The sequence below is a fragment of the Acomys minous genome, assembly GCF_964271855.1.
Source record: "Acomys minous genome assembly, chromosome: 7".
Taxonomy (NCBI): Eukaryota; Metazoa; Chordata; class Mammalia; order Rodentia; family Muridae; genus Acomys; species Acomys minous.
Genome location: NC_140488.1, coordinates 103,967,204 through 103,985,077, shown reverse-complemented (window position 1 = coordinate 103,985,077; position 17,874 = coordinate 103,967,204). Strand labels below are relative to the sequence as shown.

The following is a 17,874-nucleotide window of genomic DNA, read 5'->3' as shown; positions in this document are numbered from 1 at the left end:
CAATACTGTTTGCTTGGTTTTTTTTTTCTTCTTCTGTGGGCTGGAATAACACACCCAAGTGAGGAATGTGCTGCCACCAGAATCCAAATAGACCCACTAGGCATTGGGCTTCTCTCCTGGTGGTGGGAGGGGCCAGGTGCAATAAGATATTGTTCACCTTTAAAAGAATATCTCTGTACGTCCCACGACACTGGACTCCTAGAAATTTACTGAGGTAGAAGGACTTTGAATTTTGGCTGGATTTATTTCCCATCTTCTGATGCACATGTATGTTACCAACAAGTCTAAAGTGGTTGCTACCTCCTGCCCACTTGGTCCCATTTAACATAATGACATCAATGTAGTGCACCGATTAGTATTTTGTGAAAGAGACAGACAATCAAGATCCTGTCTAACTAAGATAAGGCATAGGGTTGGAGAGCTAATATGCCCTTGACATAAAACTGTAAAAGTGTGCTGCTAGCCTTGTCAACTGAAAGCAAATTGCTTCTGCTGGTCCTTATGAGCAGGTCCTGAGAAAAAGGCATATGCTAGATCAATAGCAGCATGCCATGGACCAGATATGTTAGTCTGCTTAAGAAAGGACGCCACATCAGGTACAACAGCTGCAGTTGGAGTCATTACTTGACTAAGTTTCTGATAGTCAATTGTCATTCTCCACAACCCATCTGTCTTCTGCACTGGCCAAATATGGGAGTTAAAAGGAGACGTGGTGGGAACCTCCACGCCTACATCTTTCAAGTCATTGGTGGTGGCACTAATTTCTGCAGTTCCTGCAGGGATGTGATATTATTCTGGCTCAGTCTTTTCCCTAGTAGAGGTAAGTCACATCACAGGTCAGGGGACCAGTGTGGCTATTCTGTCAATTTCTAAGCATCTAAGCATATCTATGTGAACTATACATTCCTGGGCTGGGTAAATACACTGAGTTCAGGACCCACTGGATTCATCGTGAGTCAGATTTCAGCCAAAGTCCCATTGAGCACCTGAACTCCCTAAGCTTCTATTTTAACTGGAGAGCCACAATGCTTCTTGGGGTCTCCCAGAATCAGCATCAATCAAGAACCAATATGCAACAGACCCTAGAAAGACTGTTTCCTTTCCTCCAGTGTATCTTTGTTTTAAAAAAAAAAGCAAGGGTAAGCATAGGTCCCTCTGGGGAAAGATGAGAGAAAACTCCTGTATTTGGGCATGGTCCTTCCTTTGAAGGGAACTGCTGCCCTTCATTCAAGGGGTCCTGTAAACTGGCTCAACTCCTGAGTTCACAGACCAAGATTCTTTCTTGCTATGATCCAATGTGGAATTGCTCCTGGGATATGGATATCTTTGATTTACTATTTTCCCTGGTAGAGGTAACTTCAATGGCTTCCAACCATAATAGCCCTCACCACACAGGTCAGGGAACCAATGTGGGTGTGCCAGATTCCAATTATATCTATCCCAGTTATAAATTCTGGAACTGGGGAAATAAGTACAGGATGTTTGGTAACCCCCTGGACCTACTGTCACTTGAACTTCAGCCAGAACTTTATTAATCACCTGACTTCCATTAAGCTCCTATTTTAAATGGAGGGCCACAATGATTCTTAAGGTCTCCCAGAATCTGTGTCAATTCTGAACCAGTATCCAACAGATCCTAGAATGTTTGATTATTTCTTTTGTCCCAGTATACAGTTACCCCTGTAAAAGGTTATAGGTCCCTCTTCAGAAGGATGGGAGAAAAGTATTTTAATCAAGATCCTTTCTCAAGGGGACCTGGACGTCCATTCATTCAAGGGGTTCTGGGTCTTCAAACTGGCTAGTCTGGAAATTGGTTTATGGGCCAGCGTTCCCTCTTGCCACCATCCAGTGCCCCTCTCCCCATTTGGCATTCTATAGTATTCATAAAGGGCGTGTCTTGTGGGCCTTCCCATGAAGCCTTTCTTTCATTTGAGATTTTTCCATCATATACAGATCAAACAAAAATTCAGGAGGCTTCTTTCTTATCTACTGAAGGCCTGGAAACACCATGACTGATTAGCCAGTACAAAGGTCTGTCCAAGTCGTGTCACCGCACACAGCACTTTGCCTGTGCTGACCAATACGGGTTAAGCAGTTAAGCCATTATGGACTTTCTTTGTCTATATTGCCAATTCTAACAACTAAAATCACCTCCACTTTGGCGATTCAGTGCTGCCACCTGGCCCCTGCTACCTCAGGGCCCCATTGAACCCCACTACCTTTAATTCATCCAACTAAGCACCAGTGTCTCCAAGCCTAAGGTCTGGCACAAGAAAAAGAGCAACAGCAAAGCTCTTTGTATGTGCTGGTGCCCCTCTCACCACTTTGTATCCTATAGGAGTCGTGAAGGGCATGTCTTCTGGGCCTTCCCACTGTGAAGGATTAGGTTTTACACAGCGTACCCACTCTAGGATTGCAATTTCCCTGAGCCTTAAAATCCCTTCATCAACATTAAACCAAGGATATCAGGCATCTCCCATTCCTTTTCTTCTTTTTAATATTTTACTAATTTATTCATATTACATCTCAATGGTTATCCCATCCCTTGTATCCTCCCATTCTTCCCTCCCTCCCATTTTCCCCTTACTCCCCTCCCCTATGACTGTGACTGAGGGGGAACTCTCCCCCTGTATATGCTCATAGGGTATCAAGTCCCACTCCTTTTCAATGGCCATCTTTTGACAAACGCTTTAGCCAGCCATTCACACAAACTTGTGACACCTTTAAATAAAACTGTGTGAGTTTCTTTATAGATCTAGAATCTCCACCCAGTAGCTCCTTATCAATAACCTCAGGCTGATCCAGTTTTATGTTCCTTCCACCATTATTCCGCACCCTTAAAATCCATTCCCACACACAGTGCCCAGACCTCTGCTTGATTGAAGTAGCAAACTCAGTAAGTTCTTTAGTATGAGCCGGGCGGTGGTGGCGCATGCTTTTAATCCTAGCACTTAGGAGGCAGAGGCTGGTGGATCGATGTGAGTTCGAGGCCAGCCTAGTCTACAAAGTGAGTCCAAGACAGCCAAGGCTACACAGAGAAACCATGTCTTGAAAAATAAAAAAATGAAAAAAAAAAAAACAAAAAACAAAAAGAAAAAGAAAAAAGATCTTTAGTATGGTAGTCCTCATGGACTGCACTTTCCACCTCCCCATTAGGCATTTGCTATGCCTTACCTCTGGTTATAGGTCCAGAGGTAACTGTTTTGGGGTCCTGAGGGACATCAGCATTGTCTTGCCTGGCATCTCCTTCAGAGAAAGTCACTGCTGGTTTAACAGACAATGAAGGATTAATTTCCTCAGTCAAACACAGAGACTGCAATATCGCAGGGGCAGGGTGGAGATACATTCTCTGCTACTTCGGAATCCGATGGTTCAAAGTTCGTAGCTTCCGTAGGATCCAACCACACATCCCACCCCAGGTTCCAGGATCCTGCTCCTTACCAATCAGTGTCCTTACTTTAATCACTAACACCCTCTGAACTTGGGACTTGAATTTTGCAGTATAAGCCAGTCTTTTATAATTAATTAATTAGTTAATTAATTTATTTGGGTTTGGGGGGATTTTGGAGACACGGTTTCTCTATGTACCTTTGGCTGTCCTGGACTCATTTTGTAGACCAGGCTGGCCTTGAACTCACAGAGTTCTACCTGCCTCCACCTCCCAGAATCCAGGAATTAGAGGTGTGTGCAACCATAATGTTTGGGCTTTTCTTTCATTGTTGTTGTTTTGGGGGTTGTTTGTTTGTTTGTTTTGTTTGTTTTTCCAGACAGGATTTCTCTGTATAGCTCTGGCTGTACTGGAACTCGCTCCATAGACCGGCTGGCCTCGAACTCATAGAGATCCTCCTACCTCTGCCTCCCAAGCACAGGATTAAAGGTGTGCACCACCACTGCCTGGCTAAGCCAGTCTTATAATGAGGGTTTCAGATTGATTTTCTGCTACTGGAGATCTGTGGCAGCTAGAGATAAGATTCTCTCTCTAAGTACACTTAGAAACCTTCAGAATGTTTCTGGAGCTGGTCAGTTCTATCACCAACTTCTTTTCCTTTGCCACTATATTCTGAGATATGAGAACTTGGTTAATTTTATACCAAAATCCATTGTTTTTACTTCATCAGCTTATCCAGAAATGCTACAAACAACCAGCTAGTATTGTTTTCCTTATTTTTCTACAAATTGCCAAAAGTTGTATAAACAGAGCCACTAAATTCCTTCTCTCTCCAGCAAGTGTTTTAAATATTTTTTCATTTTATCTCATTTTTAGATTTATTTATTTATTATTATGTATACAGTGTTCTGTCTGCATGTACACCTGCAGGCCAGAAGAGGGCATCAGATCACTTTGTAGATGGTTGTGAGCCACCATATGGTTGTTGGGACTTGAACTCAGGACCTCTGGAAGAGCAGCCAGTGCTCTTAACCTCTAAGCCATCTCACCAAGCCTCATGTTTTATTTTATTTTATTTATATGTTTTATTTCTTTCTTTCTTTCTTATTATTCATTTGTTTGTTTGTTTTTCTAGACAGGGTTTCTCTGTGTAGCCTGGCTGTCATAGAACTCATCCTGTAGATCAGGCTGGCCTGTAACTCACAGCGATCCACCTGCCTCTGCCTCCTGAGTACTGGAATTACAGGCATGTGCCATCATGGACGGCTATTTCAATTATTTCTAACCATTCTACCAGGAAAGTTTTCAGTAACCGATTCCTCACAATTCTGTCCCTCTAGAACCACTCCTGGTACCACAATACGTATTAGCCAGGCTTCTTTAACGGTCCAGGTAGACCAATGGTCTGCAAGACTGGTTGTCTCAGCAGTCCCAATCCAGTGCTGGAGTCCCAGGGAATTCCTAGAGAGATGCCGGGTTTCAGTCTACATTGAAATACCAAAGAAGGAATGCTCAGGGACAGGATAGATGAACCTGGCTGTAGTGAATGTAAACGTATTTTTGTTTTGATCCTAAGTGTGGGATGTGAAACAAACTTGTGTGGGGGTGTGCAGGGGATTGTCTCCTGGAAACAGACTTGTGAGAGAACACTTGGCATTTGTCCACTAGAAGAGGAACCACCTCTTGTGGGGCCATGGCCTTTGTCAACTGATAAACATCCTAGTACATACTCTGAGAGAATATGCACATGTATGTATGTATGTATGTGTGTATGTATGTATGTATGTATATGAGCCCAAAACAAGAGACTTGGTTTTTTGGTCTTGGCATCACTTCCATTGGCTGTCCATGGATTCCACTCTGAGATGCTCCTAGAAATAAACACTCCAAGGTTGTGGGTTCTGGCCAGATTCTGGCTACTACCATTGCAGTCACCTTTGTTGAATTGCTCATTTGCTGTTTAATGGGCCTGCTGAAATCCTGACGATGAAGAGTGGAATCGCTCCAAGGACCTGAGTCTACAAAGGTCTACGTCTCCTGTTCCCATTAACTTCTTTTCTCTTCTATCCAGGGTAGGTGGGTTGGAAGGGAGGTATAAGCATTAAAGAACCCCAAATAAAGTAAGATTGAAAAAGTTCAATTCCTACAGGTGCCAGCAAGAGGTCAGGCAAGTGGACAAAAGGCAGTAGCTTCCTTTCTTCCTTTTGTGCTTCTGCATCTTAACAAAAGTCCAGTTATATGCTGTTTTAAAGTACAAAATACTCCCTGTGCCAAAGAAGCCATTCACAAATACTGACATTCATAAAAACACAAAAAAATTATTCCATTGACTGACCCAATCTTTTTACAAGACAAATGGCTCCCATTCTTTTGCTTCTAACAGAACTTAAGACAGGCCTTGATGGGGTTACCAGCTAACACATCATAAAAGTGATTTTTGAAGACAGAATATTGATTGAGTTTTCAAAAATATGTGAGCTGTTTTTCATGAAGCATGGTCAATATTGTGAAAGTTACAGTACCTCATATAATTCAGCAGTACGGGATGAGTGGGTGGTTTTCAACTTATTATTTGGCACATTTAAATTATTATTAGGCTATGTAATGTTTGATACTGTACTTTCTAATATTTGCCTGGCTTTGATGGCTCTAAAATAGAATATCAGAGATACCACTTATGCTAAGATAGAAGCCAAGGTCCTTTAAAATAATGAACTGCAATGTTCAGCCCTTACCAGGATCTCTATATTAGTCCCTCTCCTCCTAAGGCTCAGGGACCATTGCAGAAGAGCGGGTGGAAAGAGTCTTTAGAGCAAAAAGAGATAGATGACATCGGCGCATGCTCAAGCCAGACAGAATCCCTGCAGGAAGAGGAGAGGAGGCGGACATGAAGTCCCACCCCTAGATGAGACTCTATTGGCAATTGAGGGAGAATTGGCTTTCTTCTTTGCCTGCCCCTGCCCCCAATTTATTTATTATTATGTATATGAATGCTCTATGCGCATGTACAGATGCAGGCCAGAAGAGGGCATCAGATCACATTATAGATGGTTGTGAGCCACCATGTGGTTGCTGGGCAATGAACTCAGGACCTCTGGAAGAGCAGTCAGTGCTCTTAACCTCTGAGCTATCTCTCCAGCCCTTAGAATTGGTTTTCTTTAAGAGCACGGCCTCTGGTAGAATGACCACAGACCAAAGGAAGGCCATACATAGAAGAGTAAATGAACAGCACAGGTTAGACTTGGTGGATTCAAAAATAAATGAGGACACAAAGTTGGATGAGTAGGGAAGGGAGGTGGATCTGGGAGAAGGTGGGGGAGGGGTGGCTATGATTGAAATTCTCATAGAACTGAGCCAGGTGTAGTGCCTTTGATGCCAGCGTTTGAGAGGCAGGGGCAGGCCAATCTCTAAGTTCAAGGCCAGCCTGATATACAGACCGAATTACGGGACCACATAGAGAAAGCCAGGCTCCAGAAAAAGAAAGAAATTCTGAAAGAACCAATATTATAAACTGTTATAAATGAGAAAATAACTTTTAAAATGTAACAAGAAAGAAAAAAAAAGAACTAAATAAAAGAAAACACCTCCATTGCATACATCCACAACATTTTCTTTTTATTTATTTATTTATTTATTTATTTATTCATTCATTCATTTTACATCCAGGATTGTAGCCCTCTCTCTCCTCTCCTTTCCCACCTTCTCTTCTTCTTTCCCCTTCCCCTATTCCTCAGGAAAATGGAGCCTCCCTACCCACCCACCTCAACTCATCAAGTTACATCAGGACTGAGTTCACCCTCTTCCCTTGTAGCCTGGCAAGGCAGTCCCATGAGGGAGAAGTGATCAAAAACTCAGGCAACAGAGTCCATGTTAGAGACAGCTCCTGCTCCCCTTACTAGAGGGCACACATGAAGCCTGTGCTGCCCATTGGCTACATCTATGTAGAGGACCTAGGTCCAGCCATGCATGGTCCTTGGTTGATGCTTCAGAATCCACAGGCCCTTCTGGGTCCTGGTTAGTTGGCTTTTTGGGTCTTCTTATGGAGCTCTTGTCACCTCTAGGTCCTTTTATTCTTCCCTTCACTTTTCCACTAGACTCCCTATGCTTTGCCCAATATTTAGCTATGAGTCTCCGGCATCTGTTTCCAACCACTGCTGAGAGGAGACTCTCAGAGGACAATTCTGATAGGTTCCTGTCTGCAAGCATAGTGAGGTATTATTAATAGTGTCAGGGCACAACAATTTCTTTATCTACCTGTTGACAAGCTTCTAGTCTGATTCCACATCTTGACTATTGTGAATGGCTCCATATAGGTATGGAAATATCTATATGGTGTGGAATGTGCCACATAATGTATTTGAGTTAATGGAAGAATAAACAAAACTATACTAAAGATGATTAGCAGAAATGCAAAATAAAGACAACAGAGTCTATTAAGTTTTTCATAATAGAACTGGGTGAGAAAGGACTTGTCACAAACTAGAAATAGTATCTCACATGCTGAAAAACCTTCCCCTTTGACAGTTAAATGATTTCAACTACCTCTCTGTACCAACAAAGGTCGCGTGGGAAAACTGAAGATGTTGTGATTCTTCAGATCTTATACTTTACCCCATTGAATAGAATCAGAGTTCTTTGGGTGGTATTTAAAGAAAAGGGCAACATGCCTAGCAAGAAGCTGCCTTTCTAAATGTTTGTGGATTGTTAAGGGAAAAAACAAAATTTTAAACTACATATTATTTAGCCGATACTTCTACTTATAAGAATCTGTCTCACAGATATATTCAAATATGTACAAAAGGCAAAGAAATTCACAGAAACAATCTGCAGTACAAATGTTTGGGGTTTTTTAATCCAGATGTGGTAGCACACACCTATTATTTCAGTGTTTGAGATACATTCAGGAGGACTGAAAGTTCAAGGTCAGCCCTGGCAATACATGGCAGCTGGTAATATGCCTAAGCAGCATGTGTTGCAACCTGGTTAGATTCCTCGCACTGAAAGCATTTGGGAATCCACTGTGCTAGCTGGTTTTGTGTCAACTTGACACAAGCAAGAGTCATCAGAGAGGGAGGAGCCTCAGTTAAGGAAATGCCTCCATGAGATCCAGCTGAAAGGCATCTTCTCAATTAGTGATCAATAAGGGAGGGTCCTGTCCATTGTGGGTGGTGACATCTTTGGGCTAGTGGTCCTGGGTTCTATAAGAAATCAGGCTGAGTAAAAAATGGGGAGTAAGGTCAGTAAGCAGCACCCCTCCATGGCTTCTGCATCAGCTCCTGCCTCCAGGTGCCTGCCTTGTTTGAGTTCCTGTCCTGATTCCCTTCAGTGATAGACAGCGATGTGGAAGTGTAACCCAAATAAACCCCTTCCTTCTCTACTAGATTTTTGGCCATAATGTTTCATTGCAGCAATAGTAACCCTAACTAAGATACCTACTTAAATGTCTGAAAATTGGAAACTGGTTGAATAAATTGTGCTGTGTAGGTATGCATCTCTTAACCACAGGGATTCCTTTTGAAAAATGTGTTATTGGGTGTTTTCCTTATTGTGCAATCATAAAAGGTAATTACACAAACTGAGATAGTATAAGTTGATCATTTGATGTAGCCTCTTTTTCAGGACTGTTCTATTTATTTGTTTGTTTATGAATGCTCTATCTGCATGTACACCTGCCAGCCAGAAGAGGGCATCAGATCACATTATAGATAGTTGTGAGTCACCATGTGGTTGCAGGGAATTGAACTCAGGAACTTTGGAAGAATAGCCAGTGCTCTCTAGCTGAGCCACCTCTCCAGCCCTTGGTGTGGTCTTTTTTGCAATCAATAGACAAAGTAAGCTTGGGATGCACAAGGCTGGCCTTGGAGTAACCCCGTATCATTTTACAGCAAAAGTATGTTTTGCTTTGGAGCTTTATTTGTAATCTTAGTTTAGTTTTGTGGTGGGAGGAATTGAACCCAAGGCCTCACACATGCAAGCAGACACTCTATCACTGAGCTGTGCCCTCAGCCCCAAACTCTCTACATAAGTAGAAGTATACTTCCAAATGCTGATTTATATATTGTATGTTAAATACATAAGCCAGTACTGTAGTCATCTATTATGATGCTTGATTTTCAAGTATTATGTATTGTATACCACTGTATATGCTATACTTTTTTGTAACTGGAAGCATAGTACACTTCTTTACACTAGCATCAGTAGTGTAAAGATGGCTGATATGACTAGATGATAAAAGTTGTTCAGATCAAGACAAGCATGGTAAGGCAGAAGACACTGTCAACAGAACAACGCGACATCCTACAGACTAGGGAAAGATCTTCACCAACTCTACATCCAATGAAGGGCTAATATCCAAAATATATAAAGAACTCAAGAAATTAAACACCAACAAGCCAAATAACCCAATTAAGAAATGGTTTCAGAGATAAACAGAGAATCCTTAACAGAGGGATATCAAATGGCTGAGAAACACTTAAAGTTTCCAAATTTTTAACAAGCATCTTCATAGAGGAAAGACACTGTACCTCTGAAACTGGATTAGGTAACGTTTTTATTTTTATTTATTTTTATTGTATGTGCATTGGTGTTTTGCCTGCATGTATGTCTGTATCAGATTGTCAGATCTTGGAGTTACAGACAGTTGTGAGCTGCCATGTGGGTGCTGGGAATTGAACCCAGGTCCTTTGGAAGAGCAGTGAGTGCTCTCAACTGCTGAGCCATCTCTCCACATTTTAAAATAAATAACCAACCCAGGGAAGACCAGAAGCACTGTTATCAAAACAGAAGGAACTATTTCAGAAAAAAAATAGTGAAACAATTTTTAAAGATTTATTTACTTATATTCTTTATGCATATGTGTGTTTTGCCTGCATGTATGCTTGTGCACCATGTGCGTGCCTGGTGCCATCCAATCCCTTGGAACTGGAGTCCTGAGTCCCTATGTAGGTATTGGAACCTGAACCTGCATCCTCCACAAAAGTAGCAAGTGCCCTTAGCCTCTGAGCCATCACTCCAGCCCCCCTCGCAAAGAAAATTCTTAATGGAAAATAATAAGTAAGATGCAAGAGAGTAAAACTGTGTGCATAGAGAGTGCATCATATAACTAATAAACTTCCAGAAAAAGAGACCCAAGAAACTAGAGGAAAGGAAATTTTTTTTCAAAAAAAAGAAAGAAAGAAAGAAAGAAAGAGAAAAGAAAGAAAAAAATGTCTAGACCTGGAGGAGATGGCTCCCCAGATTGCCACATCATATCCACGAATTGACAGTTTTGATTCAAGTAAGGCATGGTGGTATGCACTTATAATCCTGGGTACCTAAGAGGCTGAGGCAAGAGATTTACATGTTTAAAGCTAGCCAGGGAAGCATACCAAGACTCATTTCAAATCAATAGTTTGTGACTCAAAGAATATCACAAGAAATTGGAAAGATAGACACCTAATGAGAAAAATACTTGTAAATTATATATTTCATAAGAAATTTATGTAAATAATATATAAGACCCATTAAGGAATATACAAGAATATGAGCAAATGGCTTATGGGCATGTGAAAAGCCACTCAACATCATAAGAATCAGGAGAAAGAAATAAAGATCACCAAGAGGCAGTAATCGCCATTAACTAAGATAGCTATAATACAAAGAATGAACCCTGAGTAGTGCTGGTGCATTTGTCAAATAGTGCAGCCCCTTTGAAAAGTATTGGCACCAGCCTAAAGAATTTCTCATGACCAAGAAATTCCAATCCTACATAGATAACAAAGAAAAGAAAACAAGTAGTAAGCCAAATATGTACACATACATATTTATAATAGCAAAACTGTGGACTCAAGTGTCCGTAAATTGACAAATCGGTAAACAAAATGTGACAAAACCACAAATTGGAATACTATTCAGCTATTAAGGAGAATGAAGAACTGAAAATGGTTGCCAGGGATTTGTCTGACTTTTTTGGCCAGGTATTCACAATGCGATTAAATTATTGTAGCTTTTTAATTTATGTCCATGGCATTTGGAGCCTTCTCCATCTCTATCTTTTGATAGAAGCCCCCAAATGCTAATGGGCATAAATTAAAAAGCAGACATACTAGCGTCAAAGCACTTCTTCATGCCCCTGCTTCATGGCTGTATTAACTTACAGTCCTGCAAGTAGTGTAAGGGTTCCCATTTCTCTCACCAGCATCTGTACTGGAATAGGGCTATTTATAGCAGCCATTCTAACTCTGGTCACAAGGGAAATGCATTGTGTGTTTGATTTGTGTTTCCATGATAACTAATGATATTAAGCAATTTTCATATATTTGTCAGTTGGTCATTCATATTTCTTCATTTAGAAGTCACTATTGAGATTATTTGCCAAGCTTTTAATTAAATTGCTTGGTTTCTTATTCAAAATTTTTTGATGATATAAATCTTAGAAGATAAATAAATACCTGGCAAATATTCTCTTCCATTCTACTTACTCTCTTGTTCCTTTGCTGTGCAGAAGTGTTTTCACTTGATGCAATCTCATTTAATAATTTCTGCTTTTGTTTCCTATACTACTCAAGTCCTATCTAGAAAAACATTGTCTGTGTCTATAGCTTGAAGTATGTTGTTTATGCTTTTTTCTGATAGTTTCAGAACTTCAGGTCTTATATTAAAGCCTAGGATACACCTTGAGTTGATTTTTGTAGAAAATTAAAAATATGGGTCAGAGTTGGATGTGGTGGCACACGCCTGTAATCCCAGCACTCAGGAAGGCAGAGGCAGGCAGATCTCTGTGAGTTCAAGGTCAGCCTGGTCTACAAATTGAGTCTAGGACAGCCAAGGATACACAGAGAAACCCTGTCTCTGAAAAAAAAATAGGGGTCTGTGTGCTCATTTTCTGCATGTTGGTTTTCAGTTTTCCCAGCCCCATTTGTGAAAGATGTCCCTTCTGCAATGTCTGTTTTTACCAAACAGTAGTCAAAAATCACCTGGTTGTGAACTGGTTCATATTTTCCTGTGTTCTCTAGTCTGTTTCTTTGCTCTGTTTCTGTTTCATGCCAAAATCATGCTATTTTGATACTAAAACTTGTAATAAGGTATTTTGATATCTACTATTTTGCGCTCCCCCACCCTTTATGTATGTTTGTGTGTTGTTCTTTTCACAGCAATCTCTCTCTCTCTGTCTCTCTCTCTCTCTCTCTGTCTCTCTGTCTCTCTCTCTGTCTCTCTGTCTCTGTCTCTGTCTCTGTCTCTCTCTCTCTCTCTCTCTCTCTCTCTCTCTCTCTCTCTCTCTCTCCTTCTCTCTCTGTATGTTTTTTGAGACAGGGTATCTTTCTCTGTGTAGCCTTGGCTGTCTAGAACTCCCTCTGTAGACCATGTTGGCCTCCAACTCATAGAGATCCACCTGCCTCCACCTCCCAAATGCTCAGATTAAAGGCTTGTACCACCAGTTCATAGCAAGTTCTTTACAATTATATGCATACAATCTAAAAAGCAAAATGGAGTGGCAGTGGTTTTAAAAACAGGCAGGCAGATCAACTGAACTGTATAGACCACCCAGAAGCAAACCCACACATTTCTAGTCAACTGATTTTTATCAATAACATACCATCAGAAAAACATACTTTCAAATGGAAAACTGAGTATCTATAGTGAGAGGAATAAAATAAAGCATTGTCTCTCACCATGCATAAAAAAATCAACTCAGAATGGAAATCCTAAACCTTAAAACGACCACAAGAAAACACAGCAGGAAAAGCTATATGCTATTGATTTGGTCAAGGATGTTTTTGAATGAAAACCTCAAAAGCACAGTCAATTATAAGCCCAAACAGATGAATTAGAGGAAAGCAAAGTAAAAGTTTCCTGGATAGCAAAGAACCTTAATCAACACAGTAAAGACACATTCAATAGAATAGGGGGAAATATTTACAAATTCTACATGTGACAAGTGATTAATATAAGGATAGATATAAGGAACTCCAAGGACTCAACAGCAAAAACAAGAAGCTAATTTTAGAATAGGTTAAAAGCATGAGCAAACATTTCTGAAGACTATACGAATGGCCAAGCATACAAGAAAGTGTTCAACATTAACCATCAGAGAGATACAAATCAGAACCACAGTGCGATATCATGTTGGCTCAGCTAAAATAGCTATTATCAGGAGGACAAAAAAAAAATCATGTCTTGTTTGATGTCCACTTATCCTTGCTGCTGGGATTTGTTTGGTTTAAACCTGCACAGATCTTGTGCATACATGCTGTCACAGTCTCTGTGAGTTCATGGATGTATCAGTCTTGTGTCTATAAAACTGTTTCTTTGGGATCCCCTACCACCTCTGACACTTCAAATCTTTCTCAGTCCCTCCTCTTCCACTCCATGAGTTTTGTGTGCTTTTTGGTTTTGTTTTTGTTCTGTCTTATTGGTTTTTTGTTTGTTTTTATTTTCATTTTGTTTTTTGTTTTTTGTTTTTGTTTTTTTTTGGTTGCTGTTTAGGGAGGTTTTTTTTAATATAGAGAAAAACAAAACATGCATGACCACACACATGCATGCACCTACATCCACTCATACACACACACACACACACACACACACACACACACACACACACGTGCACACTCAAGAGAGAGAGAGAGAGAGAGAGAGAGAGAGAGAGAGAGAGAGAGAACAAATAAATGATAAATGTAAAAAATCGAGTTTGAGAAATGGCTCAGTGCTTAAAAATAGCTGGGGAGGGGAAGCCTGGTGGTGGTGGGGCGTGCCTGTAATCCCAGCACTCAGGAGGCTAAGGCAGGTGGACTGCTGTGAGTTCGAGGCCAGCCTGATCTACAAATCAAGTACAGCCAGGGCTAAAACAGATAAATCCTGTCTCAAACAAACGAAAGAGTAGTTGCTGCACATTCACGAGGGCTGGAGTTTAGCTTCCAGCACTCACATAACAATCTGCATGTCCCAAGCATGCCTATAACCCTAGTTTCTAACAAGGCAGAGACAGGAGGACTATTAGTGCTTTGCTAGTTTCCAGCCTTGCTGAAAAAACAGGAGACAGAGGTTCAAAGACAGATTGTGCTTCAAATGACTAGATAGAGTATAGTAGAGGCCACCCAGTGACTTCCTCCTGACTTTACATACATAGGAGCTACAGTTATGAGCACCTGCACATGCATGCATGCCCTCCACACACATAAACTAAGTAAATAAAGTTGTAATTGGCAGAGTTCCTGAAAAACATCACATCAAAGAAGATAATCAGGTAGCAAACTTCTGTCCTCTTCAGTACATGCTATCCATCTTCCTTTCCTCTTCTCGCCCACCTCCCAGCTTCTGACTAGTCTACTCATACCATCATCCTAGTTCAGATTCACCGTCACATGTGAGAGATGACATGCAGGACTTGTTTTTCGGGCTTTGCTCTGCTTATTTCATTAGAGCATGGAAAGTTCAAACAACGAGTATACACCATTAGAACTCTCCAAACCCAAAGTCCTGCAAGCGCCAAGTGGTGGTGACACAACAGAACAACACAACACCGCGCTTGCCCTGCTGGAGGATTAGAAGGTAGCACAGTCACTTCAGAAGACAGCTCGGCTAGTCCTTCTCAAACTAATCTTAATGTTTACCTTGTGATCCTGCAGTCACACCCCTGCTGCTTACTCAAATGAGTCGAAACAGGTTTATATAAAAGTCAGCACAGAAACGCTTAGAGAGGCTTTACTCATAATTGTTAAATCTTGAAAGTAATCAAGAGTCTCTCTGATGAGTAAACAAATTCTAGCACCAATGCTATTCAATAATTTAAAAACCGGGTTCTCAAGACATCAAAGAGCCCTGGATAAAGTACATATTCCCAAACAAATACATAATTTTTAAAGAATGTTATTTCTAACCAACCATCAGTCTCATGATGAAAAATGAAATGTGAGAATGTCTAATAAAGTGAGGAAAGGGGGTCAAGTCCCATCATCACCATGATGACTATTCTGAAAACACTGGCTAATAGACCAAAAAAGTATTAAAGGGGGCATGCACTTCTAAACCGACAACAATTGTATTTGTTGACGGCATGGCCATATAACTTGGAAGCATGGTGGGATCTGTAGGAAACCTACTAGAAGCAGCAACCGGCTTGAGTGCTGTGCTGATGATCACTATTCCAGGATCACTAAAGACAAAAATGGGAAAAAGTTGCTACACAACAGCAACCAAGAAGATTCAGAAATAGTCAGAAAAATGGATCTAGGAAACTTGAAAATACTGCGGAGAAACAGAGCACATAGGAACAATTAGAACCACAGACCCTCCTCTGGGACAGGAAGACCCAAGGCTGTCCCATCCAGATGAGGAGCACCTCCAATTCACTGACAAATTCAATATCCAAAACCTCAGCGGGTATTATGGGTTGATCAGGTTCACATGGGAGAATTGCGTGGAAATGAACAACAACAACAACAAAAAGTTCTGGAAAAGGGATCAAAAGAAAGGTTGCCCTAACACATACAAAAAAAATATATTATAAAGTTATGCTGACTGAAACAGGATGGCACTTGTACAGGCATAGACACTCAGATCGCTGGAGTAGAAGACAAAGGACAGAAATAAACACAGTGCATGTGAAAGCCCAATGCAAGAATAGTGGTTCAATTCTATGGGTCCAAGAAATTAGTCAATAGATGATACTGAAACAGCAGACCTAGTATTTGAGGGGCAAAGAAGCTGTACCTCCATTCCAAACTCTACTCCAAAATAAATTCCACATAGATCAAAGGCTTAACTATAAAACTGCAACCATAAAAGTACTAGCAGAAAGGTTGGGTAAATCACTTTTAATAGTAATATTTGGAACTAGTAACATCTTTGTGAGGCATAAAATGAAATCCAGATCAACAAACATGACCATATTTAACTTTAAATTAAGTTGCTCATCACATGTATGACAAGGAAAGTCAAAAGACAATAAATAGGTATGGGAAACATTTGGAAAAATATGCATTTGACAAGAATATTTACTCAACACTATTTCTTACACTAATAGCTGAAAATAACGCCCATTAAGAAAAACCTGATTACATAATCTCTGGTATATACACACTCTGCCGTACTATACTGTTATCATTTTAATCAGGTCCTGGTACACAAAGATGCTATTTATAAACTGTTATGTATTGTATAAAAAACAAGTTGCAGAATTTCCATTGGTTTAAAAATTATATGATCATATTTATCTTTATACAGAGGTCTATGCATATTTGCAATCTATGCATACTTGTAGAGTCATACAAAATGCCTTGGACTATATAGAAGAAATTATTCACAGTAGCTTTGGAGATTGACACTAAGAGAGGTAGATTGATTAAAGTTTTTTTTTTTTTTTTTTTAGTTTATCCACTCATTCATTCATCAAATAGCAGTTTAAGTTGTTCTATGGAGTATCTTTTAGGTCCTGGGGATACAGGCGAGGCTTCAGTTGCTATTTTTTTGAAGGGGAGCTAGACAATCTGCAAGTTATACAAACGAACAATGAGATTTCAGATAGAGAAAAGTCTATGTGGAGAAGAAAAACACCCAATATGACAGAGAGCAGTGGGGCAATGAGTTGGGTGGGTGATTTCATGCTGTGAGGCTAACCAAAGGCCTCTCTGAGGAGGTGGCAAACAAGCTGAGAGGTAAATGGCATGAAGGAGTCAACCACCAGAAAGTCAAGAGGAAAAAAATCGTCCAACTAGAAAAATGAAGGGGGAAGTCGGGGTAGCTGATTGACAGTCAGATCAGATCAGATGAGATTAAGCCTATATTCTCTTTTACTTTTACACATACAATACTGGTAGTGATTGTAAATAACAATGCTACATTTATGCTTACGAAATAAGTTCAGAGAGTCAGGTAGACTGGGTGCCTCACTTAGTCAAGCTAATCTCAAGCCTCAGTTTCTTCATTTGTAAAACGAGGAAAAGAACACTCACCTCTGAGGGGACGAAGCACAAATTAAATGAAATCTATGTAAAGGGTTGCTTGGGTTAGGCCTCTTTTGGATGCAAGAACCAGAAACCAAATGAAGAGAGATCAGGACGCAGAAATCCAAGGATAGGCATTCAAGTACAAATAGAGCTCATTATGCCTGGAGCCTGAGGAAATGACTAGATTGTAGCCTGAACCTCCGTTTTAGAGGTTTGCCGTTAATATGACTCATCCATGTTACATGTCTGCTTCTCTCTGCACAACTTCCCCATGCTCCTTGCTTGGCCAACCACATTTAACTGTTCAACGGGCACTTGACCTAGTCCATAGCACTCCCTACCCACCCAGCATCTTCATGTACTGGTCCTCTCAGTTTAGCTTCCCACAACTAACTGGCTAGATCCCTCTGCAGCTCTTATTTCACATTCCCAAGGACAACAGTTCGGATTGGACCACCTCATCCACTAAAGCTGGCCCATTCACTCACAAGTGGTGGGATTGGCCTTGGGTCAGGTGCTGTGCCCTAAAGGGAAAGATGTGCTACTATGCAGTGACTCCTAAAT

General features: G+C 40.7%; 1 long non-coding RNA gene across 1 annotated transcript in view; it reads right to left on the bottom strand.

Annotated features, from left to right (window-relative positions):
* LOC311602309 overlaps positions 1-17,669 on the bottom strand; it is a 33,240-nt gene extending 15,571 nt beyond the window's left edge. Inside the window, exon 1 of the long non-coding RNA XR_014780724.1 lies at positions 17,317-17,669. This is a non-coding gene — a long non-coding RNA (uncharacterized lncRNA). The remainder of the gene's footprint in view (positions 1-17,316) is intronic.
* Between the last annotated feature and the right edge of the window lie 205 nt (positions 17,670-17,874).